The sequence below is a fragment of the Schistosoma mansoni genome, chromosome 2 (genome assembly GCF_000237925.1).
Source record: "Schistosoma mansoni strain Puerto Rico chromosome 2, complete genome".
Classification (NCBI taxonomy): domain Eukaryota; kingdom Metazoa; phylum Platyhelminthes; class Trematoda; order Strigeidida; family Schistosomatidae; genus Schistosoma; species Schistosoma mansoni.
This window is the reverse complement of record NC_031496.1, coordinates 26,716,537-26,724,168: the sequence shown is the minus strand read 5'-3', so window position 1 is coordinate 26,724,168 and position 7,632 is coordinate 26,716,537.

Genomic DNA, 7,632 nt, shown 5'->3' with positions numbered 1-7,632 from the left:
TTCTCTTCTTGAAAGTAGAAAATGAATAACTCTTGATACAGTATTCATAATGGTTATGTAAATGCAAGTTTCAATTTATGGTAAAGTTGGTAACATGAACATTTGAATGTGATCCATAAGTCTGGCTTTAAGATGTGCATATATTGGTTGGCTTTTAAAATAAACCTCAGTTTTGGTATGTATGTAAGTATCTAAGTATGATGATTTGTGCATACATGCTTGAATGAGCTTACGTGTTATGAAATATACATTTCTAAGCTTATGTAAATGTTTACTTTACCTATTGTAGTAAATAATGCTTAAATATGCTTTCCTAGTTATCATGATAGTGAAAATCAAAGCAGTTTTATGGTTTCCAATATAAAGCTTTATTGAGCTTTAAACACGAATTACTCAAATCATTCAATAGTTGTAAAAAGAATTTCAATTTAGTATCTAATAAAATGACACGTGATATCTTGAAATCATATGACGCTTAACTGATTGTAAACATGAGGAGAAACTGTTTGATGGTTGAATTCAAAGTTAGAGAATTAGGGGTCTATAATGTTATCCATAGTGCTTACTGTGTGATACACTGACATGACTTCAATACAATTTGTCACCGATAAAGAATATGAAACGTTAGCCTCATTAATTACGGCGAATATTCGTAATCGAAATAGAAATTGATATAAGGTAAAAACTCTTTCTTTACATGAATATCTAACAGTTAGGTAATTTTTAATTGTTTAATTCATTAATCAGTTGAAGCTAGATCACCATGGAAAACCTGGAGGAACTGGACAGCCGTTTCGTAATATCATGGGACTCCACACGGTTTTAATGTCAAACTTCAACTAATGCACAAGCGTGATTGTCGGTACGCACTGCTGAGGAGTCTCATACTAAGACTAAACAGCATTTTAGCGCTTCCAGGTTTTTTATGGTGGTCTAGTTTGATTGACTCATGAATTCAGCTATTATATTACTAAAATATCCACAAAACCTCGTTCTGATGACAATTCGTCTTTGCATTGGTTGTTTGGATCGTCTTATTGATGATTGGTACTCCGGTTCATTAGTCTCTTATCTCCGTATATCCTGGAAGAATCGCCTCGATATTGGCTGAAGTCACAAGCATTATAAGTTAAGATCATGGTGGCTAGTCGGATTCCACTACCAGCCGCCATCATTTCAGCTTACAATCTAACAAATAACCTTAATCTTAATAAATTGGCAAAACAAACCATTTGAATATTTCTATTAACTCCTTTACAATTAATTATAAATAGAGATATTTATTTTGAATATTCAAAGCATTATCAGAAATGAAATCACAGTACATACGTATGAATTAGCAGATAGTAGCAACAATGATTATTCTTATTATGACAGTCATACAAGATTTGCATAATTTTTGAAGTGTTTGATGTATCTGTGGGGCTGGGGAAGCGTCTAGCCATAGCTAAATGAAGAGGAACGAATAGTTAATGAACTATGTGGATAATGTATAACATAAGGCTGATATTGACAATAATAATAAGATAGAAATTAAAATGTACATAAATAATAATACTATAAATTCTCATATCTAACTAGAAGAAACTATATCTATCACCAAGACTAGAAAAATCAAATGAAGCTCTACCTCCCCGAATGCTCTCACATGGCCAAGCGTATATAGTCTCTGCCAGGGAAGTCTTACTCACTGCCTTCTCGTGACATCACTGTTGTTTACGAAAAACGAATATTCGGTGCTTCAACCGGGTTGGAGTTAGAAAACCCTGAATCCAAACCAATGGTACACATGGGCCCCAGTATCCTGAGGGAACAAATAGCGTATGAATCAATTGTTAGTCACCGTCTACCATGGGAGTGCATCTCCTTACGATGCTCCACTGCTTTGTGGATCAGACCTTTAGATCAAAGGCTCCAGGTGTGGCCCCCTAAGAAAACCACCTGCGTTAGTTTGGGAACCTGGGCAATATCACAGCCCTAACACAAATCAAATGAGATTTGTGCGGCACATATATATCTGGTGCCCCTTTGCACCAATATTTAAATAATACTAAATAATAGTAATATCCAATTGTTAGCATGATTCGAATTTTAATCGAACAAACTTTTTTTAAATAAACAAAAGAGGTTGGAATTTTCGTATGACTAAGGCTTCAATAAACTTTAATTTACGTCCTTTTACGCTTTTATACAACACCACAAAAGCCAAGGTAAGATTAATCTTATGTCCTGTTTCGATTATACGTTTGGCAATAGAAGATGATAGATGTTTATCCTCTATTCTTATCGGGTCATTAGATTGTATTGTTTTCTATTGTTTTTGAACACATAAATAAGGCCTCAGTTTCCGTATAGGCAAAGCTTCAAAGGTGGCAGACCACATACCCAAATGGCTGCAGAAACAAATGAATTCCAGTGATCAATTAAGATCACAGGATAAACAGACATCTTCCTTCATTGCGAAACATTTGGTTGAGAGTGTTCATAAGGATAAAATCAAGTCAGCATTTGTAGTTTTGAACAAAAGCCTTTAAGGACCTATACTAAGGTTTATTGAAGTCTTGAGTATACAGATACTGAAACTACCTTTATTTGTTCAAAAGCAATTTGTTTCCACCTTAACCTCCCCTGGTTATGCTGATTTATTATCTTGAGTGGTTACGGTTTACTTCTAACCTGTCTAGTTTACCTTTTAGTTTTCATATAAAAATGTCTTAACAAGTATATTATGTGTAATCACAGTGTTCGAAATGTATTGCGCAAATATATTACATAATTCTGATAAACTTCGTCTTCTCATTTGTACAGTAAGTCTTTTTAGACAGCTATTTGATACCAAAAAAATTTAATTCGTATTTGTGTTCAGTAAAATCTTGATAGAGTCTGGAATCTGAGATGGAGGATGGGAGTGGTCAACAGGAAACCCTGGCCTCGGTTTCGTGCTACTTGGCACTCGTCAGTAAGGTGTACCTGTAATCTTGAGGGAACTGGTGCTCCCTGACGGATTCGATCACGTGTCTATCAGCTTCACAGTCAGAGACGTTACCACTGAGCTATTCGGGCCGCCACCGACCTCCTGTAGGATTGAGATGTAATCAGAATTGATTGATCATTGGGTGGTGATCAATGTCATGCGTTTCAAACCCTTCTTAATGCTGATCGAATGCTATCGATCAAGTTGCAATGTTCCCACTATTCTACGTGGCTCGACACTGCGTGCACTATGTTGTGATAACTCTGTTATTACAACATAGATCCATTCAAAATTATGTATAATATACCTCTTTAAATTGTCTACAAAGATTTTGTATTAAATAATAATTAAATAATTCAATATATATCGGATTTGAAAATTACTAAATATCTATTTGAAACATCTGGTACCTGTTCCAGATAAAGTCCACAGATGTACACAACCAACAACAACAACAACAAGAAAACGACTATTCCTATTTCAAATGATTCTCCTTTTTTTTTTCTAATAACTTGTCTTTATAATCAGTTTCATATAAATTACAAGTCAAATTAAACATCTAATATGTTTGTCTTTTTTTTTAATTACTAAACAACCATGAAGATATTGGACGATTAATAAATCAGTTCGATTACACAATTCTAACGCGATTCTACACGTACAAGTTGTAGCATTCAATCGTTTTTAATTAGTTACTAGTCTTATTGTAGCGTACGTCGTTTCACAAAAACGATTTTAAATTTGAGATTAAGCGCTACACCCTTTTTTTAAAAATCTTAGTTGATTATAACAATTTTCTACGTTTCAAATTAAACAATTTTAAAATATTTTTTGGTTCAGATATTAATTATCAAAAAAATTAATTATCTTGACAGATTGATATCAACTGGTTGAAACAACAACAAAAAGATCCCAGATAAAACGGATTAGTTATTTCTTTTTAGTGTGATAATTTCTATAAGTGCCCACCCACGATCTTATCAGATGTCTTGTTTTAATGCAAGAGATGACTACTAATTAGACTGTTAGGAAAAAATCATATAACAATTCTCTAACAAACATTTAATTAGTAGATATTAGTTCACACATCAGTTGAGTGTCGTCACTGATACATTTATTTTACTCTGATTTCATGTTTATTTATTTTTGGGAATGATTTTACAACCGAGTAAAAATGCTCAACTAAACAATTGAAAGGTACATTTAACAAAAGATGGTCGGTCATTCTAAAGTTTGAACAACACGACCGGTAAACAGGTTTATACAAAAAACATTCATGAATGTTCTAACATAAAATAATCGAGTTACAATGTATTCGGGATGGCTATTTTATATGCGACCAGTGTAGCAGCCTCAGCAGCAGTAAGTCTCAGTATAAACAAAAGGAAAAGCAAGACTCTCAAATACAATACAGCACACACCAATCGAATTACACTTAACGGAGAAGCTTTGAAGAATGTAAAAACCCTTACATATCTGGGCAGTCATCGATGGACACGGTGGATCTGATGCAGATATGAGGGCGCGGATCGGAAAAGCAAGAGCAGCATATTTACAACTGAAGAACATCTGAAGCTCAAAACGATTGTCAACCAACACCAAAGTCAGAATTTTCAATACAAATGTCAAGAGAGTCCTACTGTATGGAGCGGAGACGTGCAGAACTACGAAAGTCATTATCCAGAAGATGCAGGTGTTTATTAATAGTTGTATACGCAAAATACTTCGGATGCGTTGGTCAGACACTATCAGCAACATTCTACTGTGGGAGAGAACAAACCAGATTCCAGTTAAGGATCAAATCTGGCAGAAGCGTTTGAAGTGGATAATACACACCTTTAGGAAATCACCCAACTGCATCACAAGACAAGCCCTCACATGGAATCCTGAATGTCAAAGGAGAAGAGGAAGATCAAAGAATACATTACTCCGAGAAGTGGAAACAGGCATGAGAAGAATGAACAAAGACTGGATAGAACTACAAATGAAGAGCGAGGACAGAGTGGGTTGGGGAAAGCTGGTCGGCGGCCTGTGCTCCATTGGGGTTAACAGGCGTAAGTAAGTAAGTAAGTAAGTAAGTAACTGAGTAATTTCATATCGAGATGCAAATTAAATACGATGAATTTGATCAAGATATTAGATAAAGCATATAAACGTATTATGTATGAATAATAGTCAAAGACGTTTATACTTCATCTTATCAAATACATCTCATAAGCAAACTTATATTAACATAATAGAATCCGGAAAGAATCCAGTTGAAGACAAAATATATATAATTGTACTATAAAAAGCTAGTTGTTTATTGTTAGTATTTCAATGGATAAAACTCTAATTAGACTTCTTGACATTGACACTATTCATATGCTAATATCTTTGCAAAAGATTAATTATCATTCTTATAGATAATGCACCTTTACAACTGGTTCCTTTATTATTATCATTACTATTTAGTTTGGAACATTTTTTTAATCTTTTCATTTTATTTCCTGTCTGTCTTTAATGCTAATACCCGTTTTCATATATGTATCTACTATTCATCTCGATCATAGTAACTTGATTTCAAATTGTAGCATAATTCACGTCATAAATTGTCTTTATGTCAATTTATATTCAAATATGCTAATGAATGAAATATTGTAAATAATTATGTAATTTTCAAATATGCAATCATATAAATGAATACATAATGCTAAGATACCAAAAGTACTGTAATGAAAGAGAATACAACAAGGGATTAATCAAAGGTATTTCAACATAAATAACAGAATCTTTTAGTAAAATCTCAGAACCAAACAGTAAATTCTTTATTTGTAAAATGTCAATCAATTGTATCAAACTTGACTGTTCCTTTTGCAAATAGTCAATCAGTTGTTTCAGACTTGACTGACTCTTCTTTTCCTTACTAATCATTCTTTGTTCTGGTTCTTTTCTTTTTATTCTTCTTAATCTTTTGTCGTCAGGTATTTCACTTTCGACTAATGATACATACTACTTATATCTGTCGATATCAGTAACACATACCATATTACCACAATGAATGTTATATAAATAAACTAAGGATTAAAACACTGAAGTCATTTCAATTCATAAGTTGACAATTATATTGTTCATTTTCTTTTGGAAATTAAAGTTATTTCTTAAAAAGCATGCGTCAAATGAAGCTGCCTAAACTATTCATAGCAGAAAGCATTATAGTACTTTAAGGTACTCATGTCCTGGAAATCGAGAATCTTTAGTGGCTTAATCAGAGAAGAACCGTAAAGATAAAAAGTTTTATGTTGACTATTTCGTTTTCTTTTCTGAATTTAAAACTAGACATTAATGGTAACCTATAACTGATTATCCTTTATATAGAAGATATTTTTAATTACAGGTCTATTTTAATTCAGTAACTAGTGAACTGGATAAGACGATGATTCCTGAACTAGTTTGTATATGTAATGATCAATAACATAACCTATGCAGTCACACACACAATATAATGCAAAACTTTATGTATTTCTTGAAAATTATTGGAAGTGAATAACATTTATATGTGGGCTTCACTGCATTTTCATCATGTATTTCAACAATCTTCCCAAAGTTTCAAACAACAAAGGTATAAATTATCCTATATATATTTCCTATATATATAAATCCACTACACCACATTTTAAAGAGTGCAAAACTGAAAGTAAAATCTGACAAACATTACGTTTTTTATTCCGTGTAATGACTAGACTGTATAACTGAATCAATTACTGTTCACTCGGCGACATGAATCATAATTATAACTGGGTGGATTTCTTCATGTGGGCCACTGATACTAACTTACTGAACGTATATGTTCTTAAAGGTTAAAATAAATTGTAAACAAATATTGATTATTCTCATTCATTTCTGAACATCAAGTAACGTTCAACCTACTATGATATAATGAATATGAAAAATTATAGTCAAAGATGGATAGTGGCTAGTAGTCGAATACAGGACGCGCATTTCGTTCTATTTAGGACTCGTCAGCTGGATGTAACTGTATTCCAGAGTTGATGTTCACTCTGGGACTCAAACCCAGTACGGTTCGTTTCAAACGCCATCGCGTTATCCACTCACCTACTGAGTCCTGATAGCCACTTGCTTATTATGCGTGTAAATTAAGATTATATCGAGGCAATAAGCAGAGGATACGTATATGCCATTAAGAAACTGATCAATTACAGTCCTTAACATGAGCTGGAAGATTCAAACAAACAATACCAAATGAACTGAAAGTAAAAATTATCAGTAAATCTCTAGAAAATAAACGAAATTAACTATACATTCAAAACGAACATTATATAAGAATTAAGCTTGTGATTAGGTGATTATGAGATTATTTAATGGTTTCTGTAATAATATTTATGCAATACCAGACAACGGATTAAATGAAATCATAAAAGTAGAAGAAGGATAATAAATATTCTTAAACTGATAAATTAATGAAACATAAAATAGTCTTTAGAAAAATGATTTTTTTAAGGAAAAAAAGGGAATGATAATCACGAAATTAAAGAGGTTGATTAAGATGGATAGTGGCTAGCAGTGGAATACAGGACTCAAGTTTCGTCCAACCTCGGACTCATGAGATTGATCCAACTGCATCACACAGTTGATGTTCGCTCCATGAATCAAACCCT